General features: G+C 48.9%; 1 protein-coding gene across 2 annotated transcripts in view; it reads right to left on the bottom strand.

Moving 5' to 3' along the window:
• The window catches only part of sytl3 (synaptotagmin-like 3), a 205,372-nt gene that overhangs the window by 139,656 nt on the left and 50,020 nt on the right, over positions 1-15,696 (bottom strand). The window contains exon 1 of one of the 2 annotated variants that reach the window (XM_038808083.1): positions 10,852-10,926. The exons of the other annotated variant lie outside the window; for it this stretch is intronic. The gene's annotated coding sequence lies outside the window, so the exon portion shown is untranslated. Of the gene's footprint in view, positions 1-10,851; positions 10,927-15,696 lie in introns of those variants that run through there. 2 annotated transcript variants of the gene reach the window in all.

Here is a 15,696-nt window from a genome sequence, read left to right as displayed (position 1 = left end):
AAATGTGTTTTTAAGGCATGAAGGGTGGAATTCTCTGACCCCCCGTCAGGTCGAGAATCGCCGGCGGGTTGCGGCAATCGCGCCACACCGCCCCGATGCCGGGACGCGACCGGCGCCACTGGGGCCAGCATGGTCGGCGTGCCACCAGTCAGGGTATGCGCCGACTCTCCAGCCCGGGCCGGCGTGCCAATTCTCTGGCCAGGCGGCCATCAACAAAAAGCAGAGTCTCGCCGGCAGAGTTCTAACAACCTCTGAGCCGGTAGGACCTCAGCCTTGAAGGGTCCGGGGGGTGGGGGGGGTGGGGGGGGTGGGGGGGGTGTCGGACCCCAGTGGGCTCCATAGTAGCCTGGGCCACGATCGGGGCCCACCGATCGGCGGGCCGGCCTCTCTGTTGGAGGGCCTCCTTTCCTCCATGCCGGCTTCTGTAACCCTGCGCATTTGGCACGGGGAAGAAGGCCACTGCGCATGCGTTAGTTGGCGCCAGGCCAACTGCGCATGCGCAGATCCCACGGCGCCAGGTACACGCAGGGATCGGCAGCTGGAGCCGCTCCAGCGCCGTGCTAGCCCTCTGTGGGCCGCAGAATGGGGTCCTGGAATGGGCGCCGACGCCAGAGTAAAACACTACCGGTTTTACCCCGGCCTCGGGACTTAGCCGCCCGATGGGAGGATCCCGCCCCAGATTCCAGCTTAAAACCAGTCCAAGGCAAGTAAGTGCTTCGGCCTCTCCCGGTGAGGTGTTGAAGCTTTAGAGGTGATTGGGTTGGCATGGTTAGGAGCTTCTTGCTGCCCTTAAGCAGTCCACCTGTGGGAAGATTGTGTCAACAGCAAGTGAAGTCTCAGTCCCAACACCCATGGAAAATCTGGGCCAATTATTTAGTTTGATGTTAATAATTCCCTCAGACCTACCTGTTACCTGGTTTATTCAAGTAAATTAGTCTCCTATGGAAAGAACGATTTAAAAGTAATATGATTGGTAATTATTAACAGAATATAGAAACTCAATATAACTCCAATACATTTTCTTTCCATGTTAAAGCATGAACTTCTTTAGTGGGAATGTTTTGATTTCAACAGCACAATTTCTCTAAGGATTCTTCCTGATCCTTACCACATCACGATTCCTATTCAGCATTGTTTTGACATTATACATTCACATGGGAGTTGCCACAGACACAAAACGGGAGGTTTTATTGAGCCCCAAAGTATGTTAAAGCAAAGATAAAGTCCTTGTGGTCAATATGCTGTCTTGCTTACTGTCCACCATCTCACAATCAGACAACATAATTAAATTAAACTGAGTGAGAACAAGTCTCCCAAAGGCCCATTCTACCAATCAGAGTCAAGGATTTCAATGCGTCAGCCAATCCCTTGGGCCTACTCGTTGTTCATATCACCTGTTACCTTCAGGAAAACAACTCAGCTAAACAAGGGCACCTTTAAGGATGAGAAGATAGACAATTGTTCAAGAAATATGGAAATAAAAGTAACTTGGAAACCATTTAAAAAACAATAGGACAGGATGAACAAATGTCTTGACAGCACTCCTGAACACCTTATTAAAAGCTAGTTAATTATAAAAGAGTCTACATTCCTTAGAGAGTATCTTGCGACTGTAGCACTGACAAACACTGACTAAGAATCTGCAGGAAGGTTAGAAATACAAAAGCATTCAACAACAGAAAAATAAGTGGCATTGAAATTAAATTAACCTTGATATTTCTCAATGCTACTTCTTGAAAAGCAAGGGGTAAAGAGGACTACTTACAAAGAGAATGCTCATCAGGTATCCTGAGCACATGGTGCAGTGGAGAATCGCAGCACTGAACTCATACCCAAGGGATACCATCCCGTCTCTTTTCCTCTGTGTATTCTGGGTAATAGTCTCCAGTCTTTTCATAAGACAATTTATTCTATGTCGTTTTGGTGTGTCGTAAAAATCATTGATTTTCTTTATCAATAAAGAAAACAGTCAATGTAATTTTGTAAAAATTGAAACTGAGTGCAGAATTGCTTCTTTCAACTATGCCACATATTTCTTTGGGAGAAAGATCTTAAAACCCTCAATTCAAATTTTCTTGTTTCCACATCACTTGGCACATTTCTAAGTTCCTGCATTTTCCTGGTGGAGGTTTCAAGAATGGTGCTTTACTGCAGTCAAAATATTTTGACACCTATTGTTAGTATTCCATTCAACAACTATGTTTTGCATTTATATAGCAGCTAAATGTAGAAAAATGGCCGGAGTGTTTCACAGAGATGTAATTTAAAAATAGGCACCAAAGTCCTATGTCTAACTAATGAAAGAAGCATTTAGGAGGAAAAACCAAAATTGTGGTCAGAGAAGTGGGTTTTAAGGAAAGCCTTAAAGGACTGAGGTTGAGGAGTTTAATGAGCCAATTTGTGAGCCCTACATTGCTGAAGGTATGGCTGCAAAGCAAGAGAGTAGATACAAGAGGCAAAAGATCAGAGAATTCCCGGTACACAGACTATGACTAATATGGAGGATGTTTTGCCCTGAAATTCGGCAGAATGTAAGTTTAAGTTTTTCTTGTATAAAACTTAATATTTTTTACTTTGATGAGAATTAAAACAACACAAAGCAAGAATTTTACCCAATACTCCCCCTTCAGATTTTGTCCAACACTACAGAATATGGTTCCGGATATAATGCCACCCACATTCTAAGGCAGGCCAGCAGCACGGTTCGATTCCTGTGCCAGCCTCCCTGAACAGGTGCCGGAATGTGGTGACTAGGGTTTTTTCCACAGTAACTTCATTTGAAGCCTACTTGTGACAATAAGTGATTTTCATTTTCATTTCATTCAGTGACAAAGGGCTTTTTCCAATGTTCACGATGGGACGAATACGTTCCCACAAATTGTGTCTGTGAGCAAACCACATAGTAATCGTTCTGCAAGTCAAAGTTCCCAGTGTTCAGCCTGATTAAACAGAATCAGATAGATCTCCAACACTTCTGAGCACTGGAAGCTGCCTCACAGTTAATGAGAATTTATACTTAGAGCAGAAATCCACAAGGTTCATCCGTTCACTGTCTGGTCAGCAGGCGAGACTGAAGAACCTACATCACCAAAATGGCAAAAGCAAATCCTTGGTTCATCATTTTTATATTTCATGAGCTCCTCCAAACGAAGTTTTCCATGTGTAGTTGGGAGCACAGAACTGAGTGCATCATTAACAGGTCACTAAGTTGGTACAACTGGGAATTTAGTGCAAAGAGGGAATAAGCTGTTGGCTGTTTTCTTTTTACCTCTAGTAGTTTTCAAGTGCTTTTCCTTTAAATCTAACGCTAGGTTAATTAATATTGTAATAAATAGAGACATGACAGGACAACTCAGTTCTATGGAATTCACATCCTGTTCCAGGTGAGGAAAGGTCATAACAATCACATGTGCCGGAAGTGCCATCTGCTGGAATAACACATGCTCCAAGCTTTGGAACTTGAGTAGCAACTGGCATTATTGCAGTTTATCCATCAGACTGAGCACTGTCTGGATTGCATTTTCTCAAGGTGGTCACCTTGTAGCTTAACCGCATGAAGGTAGAAAGGTGATTGACAGACTGAGAAAGAGGACCGGAGTGCATTTTGCTCTCTATGCAATATTAATTTCTTAAACTGGTGAGGGTGATTGTTCTCCTGCAGATTCAGCTATACAAGGTGGACGGTGGAGGCTGGCGAAGAGGGAGGAAGAAGAAATCACCTCAAAGAGGAAAGCAGCCTATTGCGACTTTACTGCTATCAGCGACGTAGCATCAGTAAGTATAGAAATAAAAAGTAGAATGAGTGGCCAGATAAATGGTACAGGAGAGAGAACATTAGATACTCAAGGAACTGGGATCTGTTCTAGGGAGGTAGGAGCTATTGAAGCCCATTAGGTTGCACCTCAACATTGCCAGGGACAATGTCAATGCAGGCAGTTTTTCAATGCTAATTTGTTCAAATTAGTTTGGCAAGAGGTTGGCCATCAGAATATATATCGCTATAAGGTGGACGAATTAATCATGCAAATAGATGTGGGCTGCACGGTAGCACAGTGGGTAGCAATGTTGCTTCACAGCTCCAGGGTCCCAGTATTTAGGAATTACAGACAAAAACAAAGTGTTGTATTGCTGATTAAAGAGGAAATTAACTGAATAATGGAGAAAGATATTAGGCGCGATCCTCTGGCCCGGCCACGCTGCGCCGGAAAGGTCACTCGCCGCGGTGTAGCGTGGCTGTTGAAAGCCGGGAATCCCCGTTCCCAATTTCTACCCGTCTCTCAATGCCTCGCGAGATTTAATACAATCTTGTGAGACGTTGCAAGGTGAATCCTGCCCACAATGGGTGGGATCACTTTTAAGCAAATCTGCATATAAGAACGAGGCAGTAAGCCTTACTCTAATATGCAGATTCCCGAGGTACCTGCGGCTTTGGGACCCTGCTATATTGCGTTTGGGCTGGGGGGGGGGGGGGGGGGGCATTCTTTTGGGTCCCTCGAGGAACGGAACAACATTTTAAAATGGGGTCCCGATCTTTCGCTACAACGGGGAGTTCCGGCGAGCGGAGCTCCCCATTGTAAAGAAACGGAGCTATGTGCAGTCTTGGCCATGCACTCCCCGATCAGGCGCCTTATTCAACATGAGTCGCATTCAATAGCCTTGTGTTCCTCAGTACTACGAGTGCCGGGAAACACGCAGCTGAACGTGCTCACGTGGGAACTTTGTCCCCTTTTGGGAAGATCGCACCCATTAGCTCCAATGATGTGGAATCTGTATGGGTAGAGCTGAGAAACACCAAGGGCCAAAAACATTACTGGGGATTGTATATAGACCCCAAAACTGTTGTGGTGATGTTAAGAATGGCATTAAACAAGAAATTAGAAACACATGCAATAAAGGAACATCTGTATTTATGGGTAACTTTAATCTGCATATAAATAACATTTTAAATAATCCTTATTGTCACAAGTAGGCTTACATTAACACTGCAATGGTATAGATTGGGCAAATCAAATTAGTAACAATGCCAGAACCTTACCCTGGCTTTCCAAGGAAATGCATGATGTTCAGGTCTGCTCTTACACACCACACTTCACATTTCACACTGATGGACGACCAAAATGTGACTTGCGGGGGTCATGAGATGTGAGCGTTGGAGCAGCTGCATTTTCATGAGCTCCAGCTCTGCTCATTCCTAAATCTTTATTTTTATACTTGTGCACATTTTTTTTTTGTCTTTTCTTGGTTTACATGGTTAGTGTACTGCACCAGGAATTGTTGGTCAGTGTTTCAGCTTTACTGAGTACAGTTGAAAGGCTTTAATCCTCGTTGATTCGTGGCAGTTGGAAGAAGTTAAGATGGGGCTCTGTCTTTGGCGGCTCAGCTACTTTGGAGAGGATTATCACCCTAAAGGTATGGGGCTGGATTCTCCGATCCCCGACACCGAAATCGCATTCGGCAACGGGGCAGAGAATGCGTTTTGACACCGAAATCGGGGGCGGTGCCTGTTTTCAGATTCTCTGCCCACCTGAAAAACGGCGTACTCTCGAAGTCCGCCATGCCATGTATCCACGGCCTCAGGCCATTTCCTGAGGCCTGCACCACGATGCTCCATCCCCAACCAGCCGAGTTCCCGACGGCGCGGGACTCTCATGGTCTCATCCGTCGTGAACTCAGCTTGGGGCTGTGGATTCAGTCCAGTGCCGCCACAGTCGGGGGAGGGCCGATCCGAAGGCAAGGTGGGGGGGGGGCTTCAATCGGGGCTGGGGGCACTGTGGGGGACAGTCTGATGCGCACGAGCAGCCAAAGAGGGGTACTATTTTTGCGGTCCGGATCCGTGGGCTGAGTCCACCATGAAGCATGGTGCGGCCGCTGCAGGCCGCCGCTGTGTGCATGCACAGCCACGGACTCAGAAATGCTGCGGGTCTTATCAGCAGCTAGAGCTGGGAGCTCTATGCTGCCTCCCCGCTAACCCCCAGCAAAACGGGAAATCGGTGGCTGTTTTGCCCCAGATTTCCTGGCGTAAAACACCACCGTTTTCACGCCGGTGTGAGGACTTAGTCTCCCAAACAGAGAATCCAGCCCATTGGGTTCTCTGTCAGATAATGGCTGCCAGCGATGAAGCTAATCCATCTGTATGGCTTGACTCCACGATGCAAGATGTAGAACCCAGTTTCAGGAGTTACGACAAAGACAATCTCAGCAGGTCTGACAGTATCTGCGGAGAGAAAGGGGAGCTAATGTGAGTCTGGATGACTGTTTGTCAAAGCAGCTTCATCCAGACTTGCAAAGCTGGCTCCATTTTCTCTCCACAGATGCTGTCAGACCTGCTGATATTGTCCAGTATTTTCTGTTTTTGTTTCAGATTCCAGCAGCCGCAGTAATTTGATTTTATCTTCAGGAGTTGCAAGGTGTCCTGATGGGGGTGGCACATGTGGAGGTTCCTGCAATGGAGAAAGTATTGTTACTGACGGAGGCCTGACTCCGAACAGTTGGGGTCCTGTTGCATGGCCCATCGGCCTTCCTGAGGTATGTGGACAAGGATAAGGGGGAACTTATGTGGAGCCCTGCTGACTCTGGTGTTTCCAGCAAGATGGTGCAGAGATTCCCAGCAGCCACGTTTGAGAACTAGTTGCCATGTTTCAGGAATCTTGATCCGGAGGGCACGTGGCTTAGATTCGTTGGAGCACATTTGATCCTGTCTTTGAGGCCTTGGGTTAAGGTTGCCTTCCAACCTCTGGTCTGGTATGATCCTGCTCCGGATGTTGGCCGCGAGGGATAGGGACTGCCTGAACCAGCCAGGCTGTTCCCTCCCCCCATCATGGCAGGCGGGGAAGGCGGCTGGGCCAGATGGGTTCCCGGTTGAACTTTACAAGAGATCTAAGGACAATCTGGAAATGTTCAAGGATGCAATGGTCAGGGCGACTTGCCGACACGATGGGACAGGCCTCCATCTCGTTGCTGCTCACCCCCACAACCCAAAGATGTGCAGGGTAGGTGGATTGGCCACGCTAAATTCCCCCTTAATTGGAAAAAGAAATGAATTGGGTACTCTAAATTAATAAAAAAAGATATTGGTAAAGGTGCTGGCATTAAGATTGGAAGTATGCCTCTCAAGGTGATTGGGGAGGATCACACGGGGTTCATTAAGGGCAGACAGTTGTCATCGAATGTGAGGCGGCTGCTGAATGTGGTGCTTTCTCCGGCAGAGGGGAAGAAGTTGGAGGTAATGGTGGCATTAGATGCAGAGAAGGCCTTTGATCGGGTGGAGTTGAGTTATTTGATGGTGGTGTTGGAGAAATTTGGGTTTGGGCCGAAGTTTATGGCATGGTGCAGTTGCTGTACAAGGAGACGATGGTGTGTGTACGCACAAATTATATGATTTCAGGGTGTTTTTCATTGCACCGGAGAATGAGGCAGGGTTGCCCCATAGCCCCCGTTCTGGTTGCATTGGCTATAGAGCCCTTGGCCATTGCGTTGAGGAGATCGGAGTTGTGGAAGGGATAATGAGGGGGTTGGAGCATTGGTTGTCCTTGCATGCGGATGACGTGTTATATATTTCAGAGCCTGGTTCCTCCGTGGTGGACATAATGGGCTTGCTACAAGGATTTGGGACGTTCTCTGAGTATAAACTGAATTTGGGGAAAAGTGAGTATTTTGTGGTTTCCGCTCCAGGGCTGGGGTGAGAGGGAGCTGCCATTCTGCCTGGCATCATCTCACTTTAGGTATCTTGGGTGCAGGTAGCCTGGGACTGGCCAGGTCTTTGGAAGTTGAATTTCTCTAACTTAGTGGGGAGGGTGAATCATAGAACGTAGAATTTACAGTGCAGAAGGAGGACATTTGGCCCTTTAAGTCTGCACCAGCCTTTGGAAAGAGCAACCTACCCAAGCCCACACCTCCACCTATCCCTGTAACCCTACTCCACCTTTTTTGGACACTGAGGGCAATTTAGCATGGCCAATCCATCTAACCTGCACATCTTGGAACTGTGGAAAGAAACCGGAGCACCCGGAGGAAACCCACGCAGACAGGGGTAGGACAAGGGCAGAACGGTGGTGCATTAGGTAGTACTGCTGCCTCACGGTGCCGAGGTCCCAGGTTCGATCCCGGCTCTGGGTCACTGTCCGTGTGGAGTTTGCACATTCTCCCCGTGTTTGCGTGGGTTTCACCCCCACAACCCAAAGATGTGCAGGCTAAGTGGATTGGCCATGCTAAATTGGCCCTTAATTGGAAAAAAAAATTGTGTACTCTAAATTTATTTTTAAAAAAGACATGGGGAGAACGTGCAGACTCCACACAGACAGTGACCCAAGCTGGGAATCGAATCTGGGATCCTGGGGCTGTGAAGCAACGGTACTAACCACTGTGCTACCGTGCTGCCCTCAGTTTGAAGGCTGACTTGTCGAGGTGGGATAATCTTCCTCTGTCCTTGGCAGGCTGTGTACAGGTAGTGAAGATGAACATTTCACTGCGGTTTTTGTTTTTGTTCCAATGCCTGCTGGTCTTTTGCCTCAGGTGTTTTTCAAGGGGGTGGACAGGCTGATCTCTTCATTTGTGTGGGCGGGGAAGGTTGCCAGGATAAAGAAAGTGGTGCTGCAGAGGGGACAGCAGTTGGGGTGGTTGGGCCTCCCGAATCTGGTGTACTATTATTGGGCGGTGAATGCAGAGAAGGCTGAGGGATGGAATAGGGAGGCGGGGGCTTTGTAGGTAAGGATGGCAGTGGGCTCATGTCGTGGGTTGGAGTTGTCACCACTGACAACGGCACTGCTCCCGATGGTCCAGGGAAGTATTTGGTGAGTCCCACCTTTCCTGGAGGGCAGGTCAGCTATCCCTCCCAGGGCGCCCGCCAGTTTGGGGCGCTCTGATAGCCTTCCTGACCTGATGTGGGCTTTCCCCCGTCTTTATGACTGGGACCAGGCTATTTTCCTCTTAATTCTTTGGTCTTGACCCCGAGGTTGCCCTCTGCCCTATTGAGGCGGTGTCAATGTTGACAGTTTGGTATTCTGTTTTGTCCGTGGTCCTGGTGTGAGATATTGGGGTTGTAGGTTTGTTTCTTGGCTTGGTCTCTCTTGGTTCTTGTTCTTGCTCTCTTTGTACTCTCTCTGTGGGAGACCATGGATTGTTGACATGGTTGTGCCAAACCCTCTCTTTGAATTGTTCTTTGTCTGTTGCCATCTCGAATGTGAGAGTGCCTGCCTGTTCCAGTTAGGGTCTGGAGGAGAGTGCAAATTGCGCTGTAAGAGTTAGCCAAACTCCCCTTAGTACTGGGGTTCTCATAGAATCCCTACAGTGCAGAAGGAGGCCATTTGGTCCATTGAGTCTGCACTGACCCTCTGAAAGAGTTCCCTACCTAGGCCCTAGGGCCACTTCCCGGCCTTATCCTTGTAACACTACCTAACCGTCGGACACTAATGGCAATTAAGCATTAAGAATGGCCAATCCACCTAATCTGCACATCTTTGGACTGTGGAGGAAACCAGAGCACCTGGAAGAAACTCAAACAGACACGGGGAGAGCGTGTAAACTCCACACAGTCACCCAAGGCTGGAATTGAAGCTGGGTCCCTGGCGTGAGGAAGCAGTGATAACTACTCGGCTATTATTTTCTACCTCTGTCATTCTCTTTTTACAGTAAGAAGTCTTACAACACCAGATTAAAGTCCAACAGGTTTGATTCAAACACGAGCTTTCGGAGCGCAGCTCCTTCCTCAGGTGAATGGCGAGGTATGTTCCAGAAACATTTATATAGACAAAGTCAGAGATGCTGGACAATGCTTGGAATGTAGGCATTTGCAGGTAATCAAATCATTACAGATCCAGGGAGAGGGATAATCACAGGTTAAAGAGGTGTAAATTGTCTCAAGCCCGAACAGTTGGTAGGATTTTGCAAGTCCAGGCCTGATGGTGGGGGGTGGATGTAATGCGACATGAATCCAAGATCCCTGTTGAGGCTGCACTCACGCAGTGCGAGACACTGCGACAACGAATGAACGGGCATCATGCGACAATCACCAGGCAGGAATGTTCCCTTCCAGTCGGGGAACACTTCAGCAGTCAAGGGCATTCAGCCTCTGATCTCCGGGTAAGCGTTCTCGAAGGCGGTCTTCAGGACATGCGACAACGCAGAATTGCCGAGCAAAAACTTATAGCTAAGTTCCGCACGCATGACTTTAACCTGGTGTTGTATGACTTCTTACGGTGCTCACCCCAGTCCAACGCCGGCATCTCCACATCATTCTCTTTCCAGCTATGGGTGTGATGATGTTGCCTGTATCCTGTTCAGGAGCAGATGAGTCTTTTGTAGATGGGGGGACCCCGTTGGGGATTTTGTCCCTGATCCATCCGGTCTTGTTGCACCTGACGTAGGGATGAATGCTGTTCTAGACCGTATTTGTTGAATATTGGCACCTCTAGCTGTCTTTCTGCTTTTGACTGTTTTGTGTGTATTTGTGTAAAAAATTGAAAAACACCAATAAGAAGACTTTAAAAAAAAAATCTGTTTTCAGGGGAGGCAACTGCTCATATAAATGGCCAACTGCCTTAATGTAACACGCATATGCCAAATGCAAACGGCCCCCATTCACACACTTCTGCCATTTTTAACGCAATGGAGTGCTTCTCCATCGTAATGAAAATCCAGGCCTTAGTTTTTCCCTTTAATGGCTTCACAGCCATTCTAGATTCACCAATAACCTGCTGTGTTACTGACTGGATGACCCCTGCGAGTTTTTCACAGCTCAGAAAACCCATGTTCCCTCCCTAGGCCCTCGAGCCACTCCCTGGCCTGATGCCAATAGAGCGAGGATTAGGGTTAAATCCTGAATTAATTGGGGATTTAAATATTTTAAAAACTTACCTGGCAGATTCATGGATGTTTCTCATTCACCTGCGAACTCACCTGGGGTAAACATAATTGTTGGCAGAAATAAAAACAGAAAAAGTGCTGGATAAACTCAGCAGGCCTGACAGCATCTGCGGAGAGAAAAACAGAGTTAACGTTTCTGTAAATACAAGTGATTTTAATCTGCATGTAGACTGGGCATTTCAAATTAGTAACAATAACGTGGAGCAAGTTGGCTATGATGAATTGGGGAACGTTACTTAAAGGTGACAGCCGGGATTTCCGGTGACGGGGAAGTGCTGAGTAATCGCACATCAGGTGGCTCTCCTACAAAAGACCAACAAAATGGGCACGTTCGACCGAATTTAGCCCGCAAAATCGGACTTAAACATCCCCTCACCCTCAACGGTAACATAGACGACAGAAATGCCAGGAAACAGCAGCTCGAGAGGCCACAGGGACACCAAGAATTGCGGGAATAGGCAGGAACGGCGAGCGAGCGGGTCAGCGGACCCCGAGGCAAGGGGTCCCCGGCCATCCCCGAGAGAAGGAGACTAACGACCCAGAAAGTGAGCCCCCCACCCCGCCCGCCAGCAGATGGATAGAAGACGTTCTTAACCAGGGAACTTAAAGTGATGAAGGATGACATTGTGGTAAACCACTGTTGCACCTATATTAGGTGATGTATGGTAGGACTTGTACTGCAGGTACGACAGTAGTCCCTGCCTGCTGGCTCCGCCCAGTAGGCGGAGTATAAATATGTATAAATAACCCAAAAGCTTTCTATAGGTATGTCAGGAATAAAAGAATGACTAGGGTAAGAGTAGGGCCAGTCAAGGACAGTGGTGGGAAGTTGTGTGTGGAGGCTGAGGAGATAAGCGAGATACTAAATGAATACTTTTCGTCAGTATTCACTCAAGAAAAAGATAATATTGTGGAGGAGAATGCTGAGACCCAGGCTATTAGAATAGATGGCATTGAGGTGCGTAGGGAAGAAGTGTTGGCAATTCTGGACAAGGTGAAAATAGATAAGTCCCCGGGGCCAGATGGGATTTATCCTAGGATTCTCTGGGAAGCCAGGGAAGAGATTGCTGAGCCTTTGGCTTTGATTTTTAGGTCATCATTGGCTACAGGAATAGTGCCAGAGGACTGGAGGATAGCAAATGTGGTCCCTTTGTTCAAGAAGGGGAGTAGAGATAACCCCGGTAACTATAGGCCGGTGAGCCTAACGTCTGTGGTGGGTAAAGTCTTGGAGAGGATTATAAAAGATACAATTTATAATCATCTAGATAGGAATAATATGATTAGGGACAGTCAGCATGGTTTTGTGAAGGGTAGGTCATGCCTCACAAACCTTATCGAGTTCTTTGAGAAGGTGACTGAACAGGTAGACGAGGGTAGAGCAGTTGATGTGGTGTATATGGATTTCAGTAAAGCGTTTGATAAGGTTCCCCACGGTCGTCTATTGCAGAAAATACGGAGGCTGGGGATTGAGGGTGATTTAGAGATGTGGATCAGAAATTGGCTAGTTGAAAGAAGACAGAGAGTGGTAGTTGATGGGAAATGTTCAGAATGGAGTTCAGTTACGAGTGGCGTACCACAAGGATCTGTTCTGGGGCCGTTGCTGTTTGTCATTTTTATAAATGACCTAGAGGAGGGCGCAGAAGGATGGGTGAGTAAATTTGCAGACGACACTAAAGTCGGTGGAGTTGTAGACAGTGCGGAAGGATGTTGCAGGTTACAGAGGGACATAGATAAGCTGCAGAGCTGGGCTGAGAGGTGGCAAATGGAGTTTAATGTGGAGAAGTGTGAGGTGATTCACTTTGGAAAGAATAACAGAAATGCGGAATATTTGGCTAATGGTAAAATTCTTGGTAGTGTGGATGAGCAGAGGGATCTCGGTGTCCATGTACATAGATCCCTGAAAGTTGCCACCCAGGTTGATAGGGTTGTGAAGAAGGCCTATGGTGTGTTGGCCTTTATTGGTACAGGGATTGAGTTCCGGAGCCATGAGGTCATGTTGCAGTTGTACAAAACTCTAGTACGGCCGCATTTGGAGTATTGCGTACAGTTCTGGTCGCCTCATTATAGGAAGGACGTGGAAGCTTTGGAACGGGTGCAGAGGAGATTTACCAGGATGTTGCCTGGTATGGAGGGAAAATCTTATGAGGAAAGGCTGATGGACTTGAGGTTGTTTTCGTTAGAGAGAAGAAGGTTAAGAGGTGACTTAATAGAGGCATACAAAATGATCAGAGGTTTAGATAGGGTGGACAGCGAGAGCCTTCTCCTGCGGATGGAGGTGGCTAGCACGAGGGGACATAGCCTTAAATTGAGGGGTAATAGATATAGGACAGAGGTCAGAGGTGGGTTTTTTACGCAAAGAGTGGTGAGGCCGTGGAATGCCCTACCTGCAACAGTAGTGAACTCGCCAACATTGAGGGCATTTAAAAGTTTATTGGATAAGCATATGGATGATAAGGGCATAGTGTAGGTTAGATGGCCTTTAGATTTTTTCCATGTCGGTGCACATCGAGGGCCGAAGGGCCTGTACTGCGCTGTATCGTTCTATGTTCTATGTTCTATGTGTGGCCTCCGTGCAGCAGCCATTTCACCAGCTGCTGTGGGAGGCCACACATCTTAGAGCAATAAAGCCTCAGTTGTATTCAACTCTCGTCTTTGTGCAATTGATCATGCATCAATTTATTGCTCTCAGATTTTCAGAAGATGGACCTCTGTATCAAGCCGGATCGCCTGCAGCTAGATCCCCAATCAAGCGACGCCAAAAGGGACTTTCAGCATTGGCTAGCTTGTTTCGAGGCGTACATCAACTCAGCGCCAAGCCCTGTTCCGGAAGCTCATAAAATACAGATACTGTACTCGAGGTTGCGCTCCAACGTCTTTCCGCTGATCCAGGATGTGCCAAACTACGCCAAAGACATGACGCTACTTAAAGAAAATTACACCCAGAAGACGAACACGCTTTTCGTCAGGCACATGCTCACCACTCGTTCTCAACTCCCTGGTGAGTCCATAGAAGACTCCTGTTCAGGCCTACACCCCCAGCCACGTGGCCCACCCCTCATACTCATCGTGGACCCCACAGACGTCCGCCCCAGCAGAAGCCTTACCCAGCCAATACATCTGCGCCACGCGCCAGCCAGTGAACCCCGGGGGTCCCCGATGTTCCTTTTGCGGCCAGCAGAAACACCCTGGCTAACGCTGCCCGGCCCGCGCTGCCCTTTGTAAGGCTTACGGTAAGAAGGGGCACTTCGCCGCGGTGTGCAGTCGCCGCTATCGCCCCCACCCCCCTCGTTTACGGACAATGAGCGCCACCATCATCACCTCCCCGTGCCACGTGCGGCCAGTAGGCGCCACCATTTTCTCCCCCTCAGACCAAGTGCGGCCAGTGCCATCTTCCCCTCCGCACAACACGTGCAGCCCATGGGCGCCGCCATCTTTTTCAACCCCGCCACGTGCGGCCCATGGGCGCCGCCATTTTGTCCTCCCCAAGATCTTCAGGCTCCGCCATCTTTCTCTCCCACGGCACATGGGCACCACCAGCATTCCAGGACTCATGCCCCCCAGGCAGCACATCGTCTGACACCAGCGACAACCAACCACGACTCTCCTCAGTGACCATCGACCAGTCTCGTCCACACAACCTGGCCACCGCATCGACTAGCATTAAGATCGACGGACACGTGACCTCTTGCCTGCTGGACTCCGGGAGCACCGAAAGCTTCATCCACCCGAATACGGTAAGGTGCTGCTCCCTCGCGGTACACCCCGCCATTCAAATAATCTGCCTGGCCTCTGGATCCCATTCCGTGGCGATCCGGGGGTACTGTACGGTCCAGGGCATAGAATTCAACGGCTTCCGCCTCTACGTCCTCCCTAACCTCTGTGCTGCCCTACTACTCGGCCTGGACTTCCAGTGTGACCTCTAGAGCCTAACCCTGAAACTCGGTGGGCCCCTACCACCCCTTACTGTGTGCGGCCTCGCGACCCTGAAGGTCGATCCACCTTCCCTCTTCGCAAATCTAACCCCGGATTGCAAACCCGTCGCCACCAGGAGCAGATGGTACAGCACCCAGGACAGGACCTTCATCAGGTCCAAGGTCCAGCGGCTGCTTCGGGAAGGCATCATCGAGGCCAGCAACAGCCCCTGGAGAGCCCAAGTTAAAACTGAGGAGAAACACAGAATGGTCGTGGATTACAGCCAAACCATCAATCGGTACCTACAGCTCGACGCGTACGCCCTCCCACGCATATCTGATATGGTCAATCAGATTGCACAGTACAGGGTCTTCTCAACGGTAGACCTCAAATCTGCCCACCACCAGCTCCCCATCTGTAAAGCGGACCGTCCATATACGGCCTTTGAGGCAGACGGTCATCTCTATCACTTCCTCAGGGTTCCTTTCGACGTCACCAATGGAGTCTCGGTCTTCCAAAGGGAGATGGACCGAATGGTTGACCGGTACGGTTTGCGGGCCACCTTTCCGTACTAGACAACGTCACCATCTGCGACCATGATCAGCAGGACCACGATGCCAACCGTGCCAAATTTCTCCACACCGCCACTCTCGTCAACCTCACCTACGACAAGGAGAAGTGCGTGATCAGCACGAACCGCTTAGCCATCCTCGGCTATGTGGTCCAGAACAGAGTTCAGGGGCCCGGTCACGACCGCATGCGCCCTGTCATGGAGCTTCCCCTCCTCCACTGCCCCAAGGCCTTCAAACGCTGCCTGGGGTTCTTTCCATACTACGCCCAGTGGGTCCCAAACTATGCGGACAAGGCCCGTCCACTCATTCAGTCCACCCATTTTTCCCTGACGGCCGAGGCTCAACAGGCCTT

The sequence above is a fragment of the Scyliorhinus canicula genome, chromosome 1 (assembly GCF_902713615.1).
Source record: "Scyliorhinus canicula chromosome 1, sScyCan1.1, whole genome shotgun sequence".
Lineage (NCBI taxonomy): Eukaryota > Metazoa > Chordata > Chondrichthyes > Carcharhiniformes > Scyliorhinidae > Scyliorhinus > Scyliorhinus canicula.
Note: the sequence above shows the minus strand (reverse complement) of the source record. Positions and strands in the feature narration are given on the sequence as shown.